The following is an 18,852-nucleotide window of genomic DNA, read 5'->3' as shown; positions in this document are numbered from 1 at the left end:
ATAGAACAGGTGTTCCTAATAATTCTTTAGGTGAGTGTATAATCCACTGACATCCTTCCCAAGACTTCAGTCCATTTTTAATGACTTTGGAACCATATCTAATTTCAAAATTAACTATAGTAAATCATTGGCGCTAAATGTATCATGCCCGTCCTCTACTGTTTCCTCACTGAAACGGAAAACTCCTTTCACCTGGGCGTCTAAGAGTGTTCAGTACCTGGGAGTTCATATTCCGGCTAATCTAACTGAGCTATTCACCCTTAACTACGTCCCACTTCTGTAAGAGCACAACTCAAATCCCTAAAAATACCTTTCATTTCACGGATAGGTAGAAAGAACTTCTTTAAAAACCTATATAGCTATACCTATATAGTATTTGCTACAGGCCCTTCCTATATGGCTTCCCTCCTCGTATTTTCATGATATCCGCAAACTTTTTCCCCAATTCCCTTTGGGAGGGAAATCCTCCAGAATAGCCTATTCTATTCTGACAAGAGAAAAGAGATTTGGTGGCTTTGGATTACCAGACATACATTTATACTACAAGGCAGTGCAAGGGAACAAAGGTTTAACTTTACTTTCACCTCTTTTCCCAAACCTATGCTCGGACCTAGAACCTAGAGACACCTCTTAACCTCTAAGGAGAGATTGCTACTCTGGGGAATTCGACCGTCCCTACACAAAGACACACCCTCTTGATGTGTGGTCTAAGCTTTACAAAACTCAGGAACTTCAGTTCCCTCATCCCAACACCCCATTGGACTTATTGCAATCCCAATTACATTCTAGTGTGGAAGAGCCATCGGGGGTTTGGCCCCTTTTGGCAAACCACCATCTGCATGAGATATCTCAACCCGATGGTAAGCTAAACTGGAACAAACTTCTAGACCTCCCCAAGGTTCAGAAAGCGCCCTTCCTACTTCTCTTAGATTTTCGTAGAGACATCAGGCATATCTTACTACCCCATACCCAAAACAGGACCCTATCTTGGTTGGAGAAATTACTAGATGTACCTCAACTTCCCAGAAAGTTGCTTTCTTTAACGTATAAACTATCATTAACCAACTGGCCACCAAACCTATACTTCCTAGAGGCGTGGGAGGGGAAGCTCAAGCTCACAGTTAGCCTCACAGACCCTGAAAAGGCCTTCATTCTAACCAACTCTCATGGTTTTAATAGATGCATTAAAATACAAAAAAAACTTGTATAAACTCCAGAATTTCTACATAGGCTCAATCCGGAGATTTCCGCCCATTGTTGGAGGTGTGGGGTGGATGTCGACTCCCTCTCCCACATATGGTGGCATTGTCCACGCATAATTCCCTTCTGGTCCGAGATTGGATCAATGATCACACAAATTTGCCACACAAAACTCACCCTGGGCCCCAAGCTGATCTTATTGTGGTGCCCAAATGAGTCCCTTAAGCCTTCGAATAGTAACTTTCCAACCATGCTCATCACAGCAGCTCGTCTACTAATTCCATACTTATGGAAGAGTAACTCAGCGCCGACCATATCAGCTTGGATAGATAAAGTAGACTAGATATACCGGTTTGAGGAACTTGCCCACTGGGAGACACACAATCGCACAGGGTTCCTGAAGACCTGGGGCCCGTGGATAACCTTTAGAATGTTTGACTAATAAGGTTGATACCTTAAAAACATTGCACTCCTCTTGGCTTGCCAAACCTCTTTATTTCACTCCAACTGAATAGACACACATGAAAGTTTCGGACTGACTAGACACTCTCGCTCTCGGTGTGAGATACACCCCATATAGACTATCAAATTAGATACTAGACACCTTTAACACAGGGAGATCCCCCCCCCTCCGTATCCCGTATAAAAGATACCTACACTTCTCACTCATGATCCTTTTCTAAAAGCCACTCACCCAAGGTTTACATGACTATCTCATAAGTCATATATTACTTTCCCCAGTCTATGGTACAGAGTCTGTAAATAAAAATTAAAAAGAATCAGCACTTACTTTCACCTTTTTCTTTTTCCACATCTACGATTTCCAGTGCATTGTTGTTTTTTGCTAAAGTTTTCTAAATGTGATTTGTACATTTAACATGTTATAATTCTTCAATAAAAAGAGAATTGACAAAAAAATTAATATCATATCTGCAGGAGCTTCGGTGCATCACTTGTGTGTATTGCTCTTCACATTATGACTGTAATATGTTTAGGTTTCCTATGCGCTTTCATTGTGTTTGCAGCTAATAATGGCAACTTAATGCGACTGGCCCACCAACCACATCTATCACCTATCCACAGGATAGGTGGAGTCAGTGGCGTAGCGATAGGGTTCGCAGTGGTCGCAGTTGCAACTAGGCCCCTAAGCCGGGGGGTCCACAGGGCCCCCCTTGCATCGGTGCTGCATTTTCATGTTATAAGACGCAGTGCGTCTTATCAAGCGAATACTAGTGAGCTTTTCCATTATGGAAGCACTAACTAGTCTGCAGGAGGCTCAGGAGAGGTGAGTAAAGCGCTATACTCACCGTTCCTCTCTGGTCTTCCTCCTGGCCCAAGCTGATGTGTCCTGACTGCGTACAGCGCCAGGATGTAATGTGCACTTTATGACCTGACCCTGCAGGCAGTCAGGTGACGGTGCAGCACGGGCCCAGAGACAATCAGCGATGGAAGAATGCAGGGGAGACCGCCAGACCTGGAGAGGAGCGGCAGAGAAGGAAAAGTAAGTTCATTTATTTATTTTAAGGTCCGATATTTGGGGGGGTCTGACATGGAAGTCTAATGGCGGTCTGATATGGGGGGAGGGGGTCTGACATGGAGTCCAGATCTGAGGTCTGATACGGGACTCTGACATGGAGGTCTAAAAGGAGTCTAATCTGAGGTCTAATATGAGGCTCTCACATGGAGGTCTAAAGAGGGTCTGATCTGAGGTCTGATATGGGGTTCTCACATGGAAGCCTAAAGGGGGTCTGATATGGAGTCCTGATCTGAGGTTTGATATAGGAGTCTCACATGGAGCTCTAATGGGGATCTGATCTGTGGTCTGATATTGGGAAGGGGGGGGGGGGGGGTCTGACATGAAGTTCTAATGGGGGTCTGATCTGAAACTGGGGTCTGATCTAATTTCTGATATGGGAGTCTGATATGGAGGTCTAAAGGGGGTCTGATCTGAGGTCTGATATGGGGGGGTCTAACATGAAGGTCTGATGGGGGTCTCATCTGAGGATCTGATATGGCAGATAAGTTTTGGCACACAAGTCAGCAAATCTAGTAGAGGTATAACTAAGTGTCACAAGCAGAGGGTGTGTTTCCACTATTACAACCAATTGGTTTGATTTAGGTCTTAACCTAAGGGCGTTAACCTGGCAGTCCTCTGGTTTTCACCTTTTAACCCCCATACAGGGATCTGGACTTTGCTGCAGGAAATCCACCAGGATTTTAACTCTTGAAGTAGTCGCGGTTTGGTTGGCAGCTTACCCACGGGTGTCAGAGATACCCATGCAAAGCATGGAAGGGTTTAGGCAAAACCATACTCACGGACAGGCTGAGGTCAGGGTAGGCACTATTAGCCATCCGATAGATAGTCCAAGGTCAGGCAGGTAGCATAGGGTCAGCACGGTAATAAGGCACAGGTCGGGTCAGGCAGCTGAGAATCAGAGTCAGGAATCTGGCAGGAGTCAGTAAACTGGCAGACAAACAAAACAGTACACCTTTGCAGGAACTAACAAGCTAGAATAAGATATTGCTCAGGCACCTTCCACAGGGGGGAAGTGCCTCAAGTACCCCACGGTTGCCAGTCATTGGGGGTGAAGATTAGAGTGCACGCACTGGCCATATAAGACATGGGGAGCACACATGCGGACACAAGAGCTGTGGGTGGACCTGGGTCCGAGTCACTAGAGAAGACAGTACAGGGTGAAAGAAATATAATGATTATAATTGTAGTATTTATTGGATTAGAGTAATACCTCCCTCTGCCTGTAGATGTCAGTGTTGTACTTGCTGGAAATCCCACTACAGAAAACTGGGAATCCTTATGAACCCCTTTTAATTTTTTTTTATAATGTCAGTTGTGTTCTGTGGAATATATAAAATAATGCAGTACTAGGCACTAAAGGTGGATGATTTATCTTCAGTGACAGCACTAGCAGAAATGAATTGTATTACTACAGGAAAGAAGGGGGCACAGCGTGCAAATTAACAAGTGATTCTTTACTGATGCCCAGAGCCACCTTATGAGGAGGAAACCCTGGGCACATAGAAATAATAGATATCTGCCTGCAGGTGGACAGTTCCAGCGTAAATTTAGCTGAAAGGCAGCATTTTTTTTTCACTTTGTAGCCGTTCGGGAGTGAAATGTACAGTGAGGAACAGAAGTATTTGAACACCCTGCGATTTTGCAAGTTCTCCCACTTACAAATCATGGAGGGGTCTGAATTTCACATTGTAGGTGCATTCCCACTCTGATAGACAGAATAAAAAATAAAAAATCAGGAAATCACATTGTATGATTTTTTAAGAATTTATTTGTCTTGCACTGCTGAACATAAGTATTTGGACACCTGAGAAAATCTGTGTTAATATTTGGTCCAGAAGCCTTTGTTTGCAATTACAGAGGTCAAACGTTTCCTGTAGTTCTTGACCAGGTTTGCACACACTGCAGCAGGGATTTTGTCCCACTCCTCCACACAGATCTCCTCTAGATCTGTCAGGTTTCGGGGCTGTCGCTGAGCAACACGGAGTTTCAGCTCCCTCCAAAGATGTTCTATTGGATTTAGGTCTGGAGACTGGCTAGGCCACTCCAGAACCTTGATATTCTTCTTACGGAGCCGCTCCTTGGTTATCCTGGCTGTGTGCTTTGAGTCGTTGTCATGTTGGAAAACCCAGCCACGACCCATCTTCAATGCTCTGACTGAGGGAAGGAGGTTGTTGCTCAAAATCTCATAATAGATGTCCCCATTCATCCTCTCCTTAATGCAGTGCAGTCGTCCTGTCCCCTTTGCAGAAAAGCACCCCCAAAGCAGGATGTTACCACCTCCATGCTTCACAGTAGGGATGGTGTTCTTGGGATGCAACTCATCCTTCTTTTTCCTTCAAACACAACGAGTGAAGTTTAGACCAAAAAGTTCTACTTTGGTCTCATCTGACGACATGACTTTCTCCCCGGCCTCCTCTGGATCATCCAGATGGACATTGGCAAACCTCAGTCGGGCCTGGACATGTGATGACTTGAGCAGGGGAACCTTCCGCGCAATGCATGATTTGAAACCATGACGGTGTAGTGTTCTACCAACAGTGACCTTTGAAGCTGTGGTCCCAGCTCTCTTCATGTCATTGACCAGCTCCTCCCTTGTAGTTCTGGGCTGATTCCTCACCTTTCTTATCATCAGTGATACCCCACGAGGTGAGATCTTGCATGGAGCCCCAGTCCGAGGGAGACTGAAAGTTGTCTTTAGCCTCTTCCATTTTCTAACAATTGCTCCAACAGTTGATCTATTTTCACCAAGCTGCTTGGAAATTGCCCCGTAGCCCTTTCCAGCCTTGTGGAGGTCCACAATTTTGTCTCTGGTGTCTTTTGACAGCTCTTTGGTCTTGCCCATGGTAGTAGTTGGCGTCTGACTGACTGTGGGGTGGACAGGGGTCTTTAAAGAGCTCAGACAGGTGCTACTAAGTTAGATTATTGAGTGGAGTAAAGGTGGACTTTTTAAAGGCCTTTGAGAGCCAGAATTCTTGCTGTTTCTCATGTGTTTAAATACTTATGTTCAGCAGTGCAAGACAAATACATTCTTTAAAAATGATACAATGTGATTTCCTGAATTTTATTTTTTATTCTGTCTCTCAGAGTGGGAAAGCACCTACAATGTGAATTTCAGACCCCTCCATGATTTCTAAGTGGGAGAACTTGCAAAATCGCAAGGTGTTCAAATACTTCTGTTCCTCACTGTATAAGTAAGGCACTTTATAGGTTGGGTTCATGATGAAAACATTGGGGTTCTAGAGGATTATCAGCATAGTGACCCTATTAGAAATACCTGGCCCTATACAGATCAATGCTCATGGTCCCTGAACTGCCTGTTATGGTCACTTGCCCATATCGTATATTTAGGGTGCCCATGGGTTCCAGAATACTAATTGGGACCGTGCACCTACATTTATGTGAATCGCAGGGCAACACATTGGGAACAAGGATCGGGCCTCACTGCCCTTTAAATATGTCCCCTTCACTTTAAAATTGAGAGTTCACATTTAGCACACATAGATTGTTGGGTAGTTAAAGAGGTTGTCCAGGACTTTATTATTGAGGGCCTATCCTCAGCATAGGCCATCAATATCTGATCGGCGGGGGTCTGACGCCCCATACTCCCACCAATAAGCTGTTTGATCAGAAGTCAGTGACTGCTCCTATTGAAGTGAAGCCATTGGGACCCTCACTGATCTAATAGGGAATAACTAAAATAATCGGAATACCCCTTTATCTCTCCTTGTAATGCTCGGCCTTGCTGCACCATTTCCCAATGGCACCCTAGGAAACTGCCTTGACTCTTCCTGACTTTCAATAGGGAAAAATTCCCAAACCTGCCGGGACATTCCTGCCAAAACGTAATTCCGGAGCTTGGATTAAATGGTTGGTGCATTTCCGTCTCTCTATATGTCCTTGCGTGAACCCAGCCTGAGCCACTTGTCTCAGATGACGCTGGCCTCCATTGATTTATCCCTTTAATACAGGACATGTCAGACCCTGCAGACAAGTTTGAGATATAAGTTGATTATTAAGTGTTGTCAGCTTTTGTCTCGGCACTGACATCGCCGAGCTGATTTATCAGCACGCGCTAAATAATTCATACGCCCTCAGCGGGAAAGTAGTCCTGAAATACGGCTGATGTCTGTCCCAGAGACAAGAATCAAACTGTCCTGGCCCTCAGTGAGAAAGTTCTGCAAAGGTGTCTGCCTGATCCAGGGGTGCACCACCAATGAGGCGAGGTGAGGCAGCAAAAGGTAGGGTCAAGAGGGGGGCAGCAGAAGGGGGGTTATCTGTTCTGCAGTATAGTATTAGGAAGCACAATGGGCACAGTATGTGGTGCGGCATTACCCTGTATGTTTTGTAGCGCTATATGTAATGTTTTCGAAGTATGTCTTTAACAGTAGGGCTGGAGGTAGGGGGTTAGGTTAAGAAATTGGCGCCGTTTCAGTTTTCGCCTCAGGCAGCAGAAATGCTAGGTGCACCCCTGGCCTGATCCAATATTTAAAGGGGTTGTGCCAAGTTTTAAACTAATTCCCTGATCACTGATCTGTTGATTGATGGGGGATCATGAGAATAGGGTCATGTGCGTACCGGTATGAATGCAGCAGGGGTTGAGCATGCACGCTGCCGCTCCATTCATCTCTATGGGATTGAGTACAAGGGGGTTCTTTGCCTACTCGGATGCACTGAGCTCAGCCACCATTCCATTCATATGGCCCCACCACCCTTCAGACTCTTGTCCCCTATCACACTTGGCACGACCAATAGTCCCCACCTGCGACCTCTTCTTTGAACCAGGGCGGAGAGCTCCTAGCAGCAGTGCCTCTTGCTCATGGACCATCCATGTACGACATGAATGTAATACTACATTTCACCTGTAGTGGCCGCTGCAGAGGAAATAAGCAGCTGACAGCAACTTCTGCAGTTTGCCAGAGTCTTCTGCAGAATCAGAGGCTGATCTCTGTGGTGGCTTTCTTATTAACCTCCCTATGGAATCAGCCTATTTGGGACCTTTAGGATGCACCATTTTTTTAGCTTTTGCATGAGCATATTCCTAGTTCAATAACTTTCTGAGACCACTAACTGCAGTAGGAACCCATCAACCACATGCAGGGGCGCTAATGGAGTGACAGAGGGGACCCCCTACCTCTGTGAAACCACTTAGGTGCTATAGTTGCTAGTAAACAAGGTTTCTAAGGTTCACGCGTTCAGGATTTGATGAGGAATTAGGTGCGGATTCTGTGTCTAAATCCTAATCAGATCCGCCGACATCTTGCTTCCAGTGGGCGTGAATAAGTTATGGAATACCCCATGCACGTGCATCATGCATAGATATGGACTAGCCCCATTGAAGGATAATGGTGCTAATTGTCATGCGGATCCACTGCACGTTCACAGTAGAAATAAAAGGGTCAGCCTTAGATTTCTTCCACGGATTCCTTCCAAAATATACATCTGGATTTGTCAATCACCTCATTTTCTGTAGATGCATATACAGTGATCGCCACCTAGTGGTGGCTGCAGGTGGCGAGAATTTCATCATTTATATGTATAAATGAAAGCAATGGATTTGGAACTTAGCAACAATATAGGCCTGTGATGGCTAACCTCCGGTACTCCAGCTGTGGTAAAACTACAACTCCCAAGATGTACACTTGCTTGGCTATTCTCAGAACTCCATAGAAATGAATGGAGCATGCTGGGAGTCGTAGTTTCACCACAGTTGGAGTGCTGGAGGTTAGCCATCATTGGTATAGGGGATAACTATTAGATCAGTGGTGGTCCTACCACTAGGACCCCCGACCACAAGGGGTCAATACCTCGCAATGTCCCCCGAAATGAACGGAGCATGTGCACTATGGGATTGCCAGAGATAGGTGAGGCAGCACTTGGGTAGGGGACAACTTTAAATGACCAGAATACCCCTTTAATCGACACAGACATTTGGGACACTGCAGGGGCTCAAACCGCAGGAAGATCATAGAAAACGCGCATGCCCACCATGATCATTTCCAAGTTTATGACCCCTTATGACCCGTGAATGTAAGTCACCTGGACTATTTAGCAGTAAAGAGATGTGAACCTACCTGTAGATCACTTCATTAGTAGTCATAGGCAGAACACTTAAAGGGTTCACAGAATTATTATTGACACGCATTTACCCAGATTTTAATGCCCCGTTATCCCTTGTAATGAGATTTGCGAGACTGGTATATTGCTAACTGCAGCTCAAATGCTCACGTGAACTGCAGACAATTGGAAAATCAATCACTGTGATGAGATCTGTAGTAGGGACACTTAGGCTCCTGTAATCTGAAGGGGTTAGCAATTAATGCCATCGATCGGATCGATTCACAATTACACAAACACAAGTTCTAAGGGTAAAAGTTAACAAAAACCTGAACGCGCTAAAAGACAATCAGGTCTGGATATTATTGCAAAAAAAAAAAAAAGAGGGGAGAATTTAGTGTATATAGGGGGATAATGCAACTGCAGGGTAAGACTGACCAGAGTACGAGGATTCTCCAGTGGGCCCAGGCAATGGCACCATAATGGGCCCAAAGGTCCAGCAGAAGACAGTTTCATTTGGAGGTGACTCTGGAGCCTATCACTTGTCACTAGGATTCATTACTTGGAGAATGATTCACGTATGTGATATATACTGCATGCTCAATGATGCAATCACAGGCCCAAGGAGGCACAGTCAGCACGAAGAAGTAAGGCAGAAGGCTCTCCATTGCTAACAAGACCACAGACCTAGTGTTACCCACATGGTTCAAGACCTCCAGCGTCTGACAGAATGCCCCCAAGTACCAGCCATTAGCCAAAAGTCACTGCCAATAACAATGCCCCCTATGGGCCAATATTTTATCACTTCCCGACAAGGGGGCCCTACAGGGAAATTTCCCGTTGGGCCGATGCCCAGGGGGCCACGAAAGCCTTCTTGATGGCCGCAGGCCAGGTACATAATGATCTGACGCTCAACGGCTGCAGGTGCCCTCCTGAACTCAACTGTATTACCGTCCTCATGATGGTGATACAGTTGAATACTATGATGAGGGCGGCAGTATTTTCTGCTGCCCTGTGGTATTTGGTTCTGCTAGGCGGTATTCTGTGCTGCACTACACTATTTCTAGCCCCACCTACTTGTTTTGGCCCATCTTTTGTCAGTTTGAACCCACCTACAACATGGGGCCACTTTTAGTTTTTTTTTTCCAGGGTCACTTTAAGTTCCCAATCCGCCCCTGCTTCCCTATTCCCAACAGTAGGGAAGTGCTGAGTATTGGCACATAGGGGGTATTGCCGTTGGCAGTGGGGGGTGCTGTTATGAATCATACATTGGGACCTCAGCTTAGACCCTTCCTTCTCCTCTATTAGGTCACCAGGAGAAACCACCATTGTGAAGGCCATTGTACATTGCAGAATGGTTTTTAAAGGGAAGCACCCTTGTCAAAGGGGTTGTCCCATGAAGAATATTACTTATAGCCACATGTAGATCATAATTGGTCTAAATCTTCCTTTGTATTTATACAGTACGCAGCCCTGCAGGGTATTGCGATAGTGAGGTCACGGTTACTTAGGCAAAACGAGGGTTGCTCTTGGTTACTCACAGTTTGTAGGTAGACCCTGGGCAGGCGTAAAGCAGTGATGGCACAGAAGTCCTCTGGGGCACTCTCAGTGTATAGGGACCAGGCCTGATGGTGGGTGAGGTGCCCTGTATGTTGCAGATGTTTAATGTGCCGGGGGGGCAAGGTCCCTTTAAGGTTCGTGACGCCAGTGCCTGTAACAGTGGCACACCGGTTGAAAATAGGAATAATTGAGGAACACGTTGTTGCGGTGAACCAAAACTTCCTTTACTGGAAACAGTTAACTTTATACAGTCTTTGGTAAAGTTCCATATGACAGCAGCAGTTATAAGCAGGCTATATGTATATATGTGGCAGGCACAATGTTCTTGCAAGATACTCAGAGGGTTAAACACACTTACAGATCAGGCTGCACCTTTCCTCAGAAATCCTGTGCACTATTCCACAGAACTCCCGGCTGACTTTATCCCAAGGCCCGTATGCCCTATTGGTGGCTTTATCCTTGGTAAAGAAACTTCCTCTTGTATATATCTCCTTGCATTAAATGGACTCCTCTGCCCTTCAGGTCTCTTGTCTAGCTGGAATGCTGGATCTGCTCTGCTTGGTTATGGGAATTTGGTTTCTCAGGAGGCAACTCTTCCCCTGACAAACTTCTGAGCTAACTCTGGCTCATTATCCTCAGGCAGGCTGGACCACATTTACTAGCCTCCTGGTGTCAACTAGAAACCTGGGCTGTCTAGTTGCATGTCAGAAGCTCCCTTCAGCTGTTGCCTAGCTAAAGTCCTCACTCCTTCTGACTCTACACTTCCCTTCCCTGAACAGGACCTGACTATTTATATTAGGGGTTCCCTAGCTCCCTCTAACGTCTTGGATGAGGAATTACACCCTAACAGGCCCAGATACAACAGGGAAATACACATAAAAGCATAGAAATACACATTAAAATGTGGTATACAATGCAATGCCACTGTTCCACAGGAGGTGGAGTATGAGGTGGCCCAATTGACCCTTGTGTAGTGCCCACATTTACCTAGTGGGACACTACATTTACACTTATTAAAAAGAATGCTGATATCCGCAAGATGTTCCAGGAATAATGTGAGCACAGCGCCACCTGCTGTTTCTAAGGAGCTGCCTTTCTGTGTCCACCTCAGTAAATGTGGCAAGGTGGACAGGCAAGCTCAGTCTTGCTTTACCCTCCGTAAGTTCAGAAAGGGATCCCAGTTGTGGTGAGCCGGCCACCTCTGAAGCTGCGTCTCAGGGGAGATGATGAGCAAATGAGAAAGCTGCATTCACACATTTTGGTAATTTTTAATTTGTTTAGTTTTTTTCGATGATTAAAAAGGTAGGAAAGTGTTTTTGGGTAACTGTGGCAAAAAACTGTTACCGCAATGAACACAGCAGGGAATCGCGGCCGAAGAGAGTGAGACTGCAATCGCATTCAACAGCTCCTTTGAGAAGCAGAGAAGACCTGAGGATAGGGGGTCACTTGATATAACTGGAATACCCCTTTAAGTTACACCTGCACCAAATTTATCATGCAGAAATAAAGGCACTGGACTACCCATGACATTTTTGGACTTTTTTTTATATTCTTCATTTCTCTTTTGCTAGTATGAGGCATATTCATTTTGCAAAGTAAAACAAGCCATTGCTGCTCACCGGTTGCATTCACCATCGTTCCACTTTCTTATAGAGTAAATTAATTTTCACCTTTTTAAGCTGCCGTGAGAAATTCCACAGACGGAAGCAGAAGTGAGCGATGGTGGCTAATGAGCAAGTTCTGAAAATGCAGCTTATAGGACGACATGCTGATATCATTCACACCTATATCTGATGATGTTCGTGGAGAGTGGGAGATATGTGAGATAAAGTTGTCATCATCCTTCTGGACCTCCCGTCAAAGTGATGCATCACCGTTATAGTCTCTGTGTCATCCCATCAGGAAGCAAGCAGCCTTGGAAGGTTTCCTGATTCTCTTCACTACTGCTGCTTGTTGTGTGCTTACGTAGCCTCCCAGCTCATTGCGTGCTTACATTACCTCCTAGCATGTTGAGTGCCTATATTATGCCTCAGCTTGTTGCATGCTTACATTACCTCCCAGCTTGCTGCATACTTGGTAGCTCCCAGCTTATTGTGTGTGTGCATTACCTGTTGCATGCTTTAGTTTGCTGCGTGCTTACATTACCTCCCAGCTCGTTGCGTGCTTACGTTACCTCCCAGCTCACTGTGTGTGTGCATTACCTGTTGCATGCCTTAGCTTGCTGTGTGCTTACATTACCTCCCAGCTCGTTGCTTGCTTACTTTACCCCCAAATAGTTGCATGCTTACATTACCTCCCAGCTTGCTGCATACTTGGAAGCTCCCAGCTTATTGTATGTGTGCATTACCTGTTGCATGCTTTAGTTTGCTGCGTGCTTACATTACCTCCCAGCTCGTTGCTTGCTTACTTTACCCCCCAAATAGTTGCATGCTTACATTACCTCCCAGCTTGCTGCATACTTGGAAGCTCCCAGCTTATTGTATGTGCGCATTACCTGTTGCATGCCTTAGTTTGCTGCGTGCTTACATTACCTCCCAGCTCGTTGCGTGCTTACTTTACCCCCAAACAGTTGCATGCTTACATTACCTCCCAGCTTGCTGCATGCTTACATTACCTCCTAGAACTTGTAAGGAGACCGCAGCACTCACTTGTCTTCTATAATCCAAACTTTATTCACCAACTTAGTGCACAAAGTTGGTGAATAAAGTTTGGATTATAGAAGACAAGTGAGTGCTGCGGTCTCCTTACAAGTTCTACGTATTGCTGGGGGAGCTTCAGACTGGCACCCAACACTGCTGGCACCACCACTTATTTTTTTTATCATTGTGCTGCTACACAAATTTTCTTTTTTATACATTACCTCTTAGCTTGTTGCATGGAGATGGGATAGCGCATTACTACAGAGATGCGTGAGAATTGGGGAATCGCAGCCGCACTGCCGGCTGTCACTCTTAGGCAAGAGGGGACGGTTATGGGACGTGGTTACTTGACTTGAAGCAAGGAGGCTGCTGCATCCTTGACTTCAAGCTGGCCGGCACTATAGCGCTGATTGAGAATAAAACTGAGTTTTTTTTTAACTTACGCAGAATCGGACAACAGGATGAAACTTATGATTATTAACAGGCTGCGGGCTACTATGAGGTACTGCTGGCAGGTGTAGATGCATTTTTGAGGTGACAGGTTCCCTTTAAGGCGGCATGCAAGGCCTTAGGACATACTTAACCTTGGCAAAGCACAAGGTACCAATTAGGAGGATGAGATACCGTTTTTTTCCCGAAACTCCCTTAAGGGTTAATTACTCCCTCTAAAAACATATTTGCAGTGGGTTACCCTTCGTTGCCAGACCTGCTTGTGACTTACCACTTGGTTCTCCCTGTGTAGCAACAATAAAATACAATGCCTAGGCTTTCTAAACTAACACAAGGTCACATAAGAACCATTAGTTTTAAATGTCCTCAGAGGCAGTCCATAATGAGTAATGTCCGAATCCTGTTTGTGACGCAAAATTCGGCAGGCGGAAGGAATTACAGCGCTAGGGGTCCCTTTAGGATGGTATAAGTAGGTTTTTTGTGACGCCAGTTGCATTTCAGCAATGAAGGGCAGGGTCCCCCTTTTAGTAGATATGGTGGTACCCAGGAATGCCAGAGTGGTGTAGGGTGGCCTAATGTCCCTGAGTGGTTTAGCACTTGTCACGGTGCTCCTACCTGGATACACTGGAACCCCAAGGGTGGCCGCCCACTGCAGAAAAGGGTAGTTGAATGGGTGGATGATGAAATAACTTGGTATAACATTGAACAGTAGCTTTACTTGAATAAACTTGCTTCAGAAACAATTTTCTAACTTTATCTTGGTCAACAGCAGGTTTTGGCATAAATTCTTGCAGGCGAACACACTCAGCTTTGCTACATCTGCTACTCTTTAGCTCTGCTGTGCTGACAGGATTAAATAGGAACTTTTCCTTTCTGCTGAACTTAAAGGGATTCTGTCACCTCCTTTTACGATTTTAAGCTGGCACCATCGCTATGTTGACTAAAGTAGCTTATTTTCAGGACTCTTCTTTTTACTTTATTTCGTTTAGTAGTTTTGATGTAAAAGCGATTTTTATGTTATGCTAATTAGGGTCCAAGGTGCCCAGACAACGCAAGTGTGAAAGTACCCCAATATTCACTTTTCTTTACTTTTTTTTTAGAGGAACAACACAAATTTGATATATTTTTCTTCATGTTTTGATTTGGAATAGAACGTGTAGTGTTCCCAATGCATTTGTGTGTATGGAAATAAAAGCTATTAGAAGGATTTTGAGCTTTATTCACTTTTTTAAACACACTGCTATTATTTTGAACACAACTGTACATTGCCTCCCAGCTTGCTGCATGCTTGCATCACCTTCCAGCTCTGATTTGCTGATGATAAGTCTGTGCTTATTGACATAGAGCGTGTGTTCTCTTGTAGCAACCAGAATATCTGCAGTTGATCGGACGCAGTAGCACCTGCTTGTTTTAATGTCCATTCAAGTTACCGTACTCTAGATTTCTTGATAGGGCCCCATTCACTCTGCATATGTCAAAAATGTACTTTCTTCACCCTTCTTACCACTTTATAGAATAACATAGTAGACTGCACTAATTCAGCCTATGGTATAAAGCTTTCTATTACTATGGGAAAACTATGGGTGAAAATGGTATGCCTATATCAAAGCCTTCCATTGGATATATTTGGGAGATCTCTGGGACTCCAGACAAGCAAGTATCTCCCTATAAAGACTACTTCTAGAGACTACCACTAGGGGGAGCTTGCTGTGTTCAATAAGAGCTATATAAATATGTATGCAGTGAGCTCCCCCTTGTGGTGGCTGAAAGCAGTTTTTCTTTTAAAGGGAGTCTGTCAGCAGTTCTTGACCATGCAAAACTGCTGACAGCACTAGATAGCGGGCAGGGGACAAACATACCTTTTTGCAGAGCTTTTATTATCAGAAGTAGTGTAACTATTAGATTTCCTTCTGCTAGATTTTGCTCCTGCAAGGACCCAGCATGCGGAGCTTTGCTGTGAAGTGCTTTCTGCATCGAGCTGATTCACAGCCCGTCCTCTCTGCTGAGTGACAGCTGTAGCATCCAACTGAGAGACCACCGCAGCCATCATTTAGCGTAGAGGGTAGGGGTTGTGTAGCTTCTCAATGTAGTGCGCCGTTCATAGGAAAGCGCTGCCTGCTAAGCAATTGCAGGAGAAGAACCTAGCAGAATAAAACTTCATATTTGCAATACACTTGATAATAAATGCTGTGCAGAAGGTGTTTGTCCTGTTCTTCCTGTCCCAATCTGGCATTGTCAGGAGTTCTGCATGGTCAAAACTGCTGATAGACCCCCTTTAATTCTATGGCAGAGTGATGGGAAGCATTCTGATGGCAGTATTATTTATTAGGGGCATTCTGTAGGCAGTGTTATTTGTGGGCAGCAGTCTGCTGACACTGCTGATGGGTGCACGGTCTGTAATTATGGCAGGTGTTCACATAGAGAAACATTTCTAAAAGCATTTCCAGTTTTCCCAAAAATGATTCTTAAATAGTAAGCCACCATCCTCCTACCCCTAGAAACCAGGACTGGCAATGAAGATCATGTGCATGATTCTACTAAACAAGAGTGGTCACCCTCTGGCCACACCCACTGTTGCTAAGCAGCAGCCTGATAATAGTTGATACGAAAAAATTTGCAGCATAGTAACAAAGAATACAAAGCTTACATTGTATATCTATCTGTTCTGTTACATCATGTGTCCAACATCTGCACCAAAACTAAAACAAAACAAAAAAAAGGATAAAAGGTTTCAAGGTAAATATATTTTGAGGCTTTAACAGTGCAGAACGAGGTTCTTTAAAAGCTTCCCTTAAAACCCTGAAAAATCTCTCTTTTGGGGGGGGGGGGGGGGGATAAGTGCAATTTTGTTATAAACTGATCATACAAACCTTGACTCCATGACTAGATATATTCTATAAACCAGCCTGCAACTACGACAGCACAGAAATGACCTTTCAGGAGCGGTGGAAAAAAGAAAAGATTTCTGCACTGTACAATAAATACAAGGAGGTGAACCTGGACTTTTCAAAAACTGAGATCTATTGATTTTTAACAAAGATGAAAACAAAAAAATATAAAAAAAATGACAATAGTTATAAATAGTTTAAAACGCAAAACCATACAGGATAATACAAGATTAGAACATAGCTGCTTACTTCCAAAAACAGCACCACGCCTGGCCACAGGATATGTGCGATACTGCAGCTCAGCCCCATTCACTTCAATGGAGCCGAGCTACAATATCACACACAACTGCACAGGTGTGGCGCTGTTACTGGAGAAAAGCAGCCATGTTTTTTTTCTTCTCTCGTAGCAAATTGGTGCCTGAGATCCGGCTGGAACATCTTGCTGGGAGAGGTGCAGAAAGTGCTGCTTCTTTCACAGTCTAGACAGAGTTCTCTGCCTTTTTAAAGGGAACCTGTCACCGGGATTTTGTGTATAGAGCTGAGGACATGGGTTGCTAGATGAACGCTAGCACATCCGCAATACCCAGTCCCCATAGCTCTGTGTGCTTTCATTGTGTAAAAAAACCTATTTGATACATATGCAAATTAACCTGAGATGAGTCCTGTCCCTGAGATGTCTTTTTAAGTCCTATTATTCCGTTTCAGCTGCACAGCTAGATACATTTCTCTCAGAAGCAGCGGCCGTCTCTCTTCTGTGGAATCTGCCAGCACTGTACTGCTGTGACATCCTTTCTCTTACTTCCCACTATGTTTGTTTTCAGCTCCGAAGCTCACAGAGCAGATAAGGAGGGGGAGTTCACACAGAAAGGCAGGAGGCTCCTGTGATCTTCAGACGGATCTTGCCTGACAACAGGCAGTGGACTGCAAATTAGGTGGAAGTGAGACCCCTAGTGGCCATGACTTAAAGGGCTTCTGTCACCCCACTAAACTCATTTTTTTGGGGGGTACTTATAATCCCTATACTGCGATATATCTATACATTATGTTATTAATCATTTTCGTTTAGATAATGCAAAAAACGTACTTTTATAATATGCAAATTACCTGTCTACCAGCCAGTAGGGCGGCTACTTGCTGGTAGCAGCCGCAAAAAACCGCCCCCTCCTCCTGTTGATTGACAGGGCCAGCAGCAATCTCCTCCTCCGGCTGGCTATGTCTGCATTTCAAAAATCGCGCGCCTGTCTTGATTCGGCGCAGGCGCTCTGAGAGCACTCCCTCAGTGCGCCTGCGCCGATGACGTCTTCTCTTTCGGTGACGTCATCGGCGCAGGCGCACTGAGGGAGTGCTGAGGAGGCGAGCGTCCTTCTCTCAGAGCGCCTGCGCCGAATCAAGACAGGCGCGCGATTTTTGAAATGCAGACATAGCCAGCCGGAGGAGGAGATCGCTGCTGGCCCTGTCAGTCAACAGGAGGAGGGGGCGGTTTTTTGCGGCTGCTACCAGCAAGTAGCCGCCCTACTTGCTGGTAGACAGGTAATTTGCATATTATAAAAGTGTGTTTTTTGCATTATCTACTGAACGAAAATGATTAATAACATAATGTATAGATATATCGCAGTATAGGGATTATAAGTACCCCAAGAAAAAAAAATATGAGTTTAGTGGGGTGACAGAACCCCTTTAACATTTTTTTTTTAGGTGGATGGTGGCAGATTTTTTAAATGAAGTGATTTAGAAATGTCCTATTTACACCATTCTCTATAAAATGAAATACTGTGAAAGTACAGGCACTTGGTTGCCCAATCAAAGCTCTGATCACATCACATTAGAGCTCTCTTTCCTGGCATACGCCGCTGTATGGGCATACAATGGCATATATAATACCGGGTAAGACATAGTGTTGTTTCTCAGTATTTGGTATCTGGAACGTGGCACTGGATGTAGTAAACAGTGGGGCATGAACTTGATAAAAAATGGAGTCCAGCTAAAAATAAAAACTCAAAAGTACTCAAAATAAATCGTCCCAGAAGTTAATCAGACTGGCTGGGATTTGCGTCCATAATATGGGTGCAAATGTACACCCATATTGTGCTAGTGTGAAACCAGCCCGATGAACGATGTCCCATATGGTCTACTGTGTCTTAACTTTGGTCTTCATGAGGTCACCTCCACGCATACCTTTGAACATTAGGAGCTGATCCATTGCCTGCTAACATGACATCAAAGGGGTTTTCATGGAGTAGAATATTGATGACCTATCCTCAGGATTGGTCAATAATCAATTTGTAACTGGTGGGGGACCACCACCGATTAGCTGTTTGAGAAGGCCGCGGTGCTCCAGTGACAGCACAACGGAAGCACAGCGCTGTACATTGCATAGTGGCTATGCTTGGTATTGCAGGTCCATTCACTTGAGTCAGGCAGAGCTGCAAATAGGCCATGTGACCGATGCGCATGACGCCACTGGTTTAGGAAGAGGTCGCAGCGCTCACACCAGAGCACCACTGCCTCTTCAATAAGCTGATTG

This window comes from Bufo bufo, chromosome 10, assembly GCF_905171765.1.
Source record: "Bufo bufo chromosome 10, aBufBuf1.1, whole genome shotgun sequence".
Taxonomy (NCBI): domain Eukaryota; kingdom Metazoa; phylum Chordata; class Amphibia; order Anura; family Bufonidae; genus Bufo; species Bufo bufo.
Note: the sequence above shows the minus strand (reverse complement) of the source record.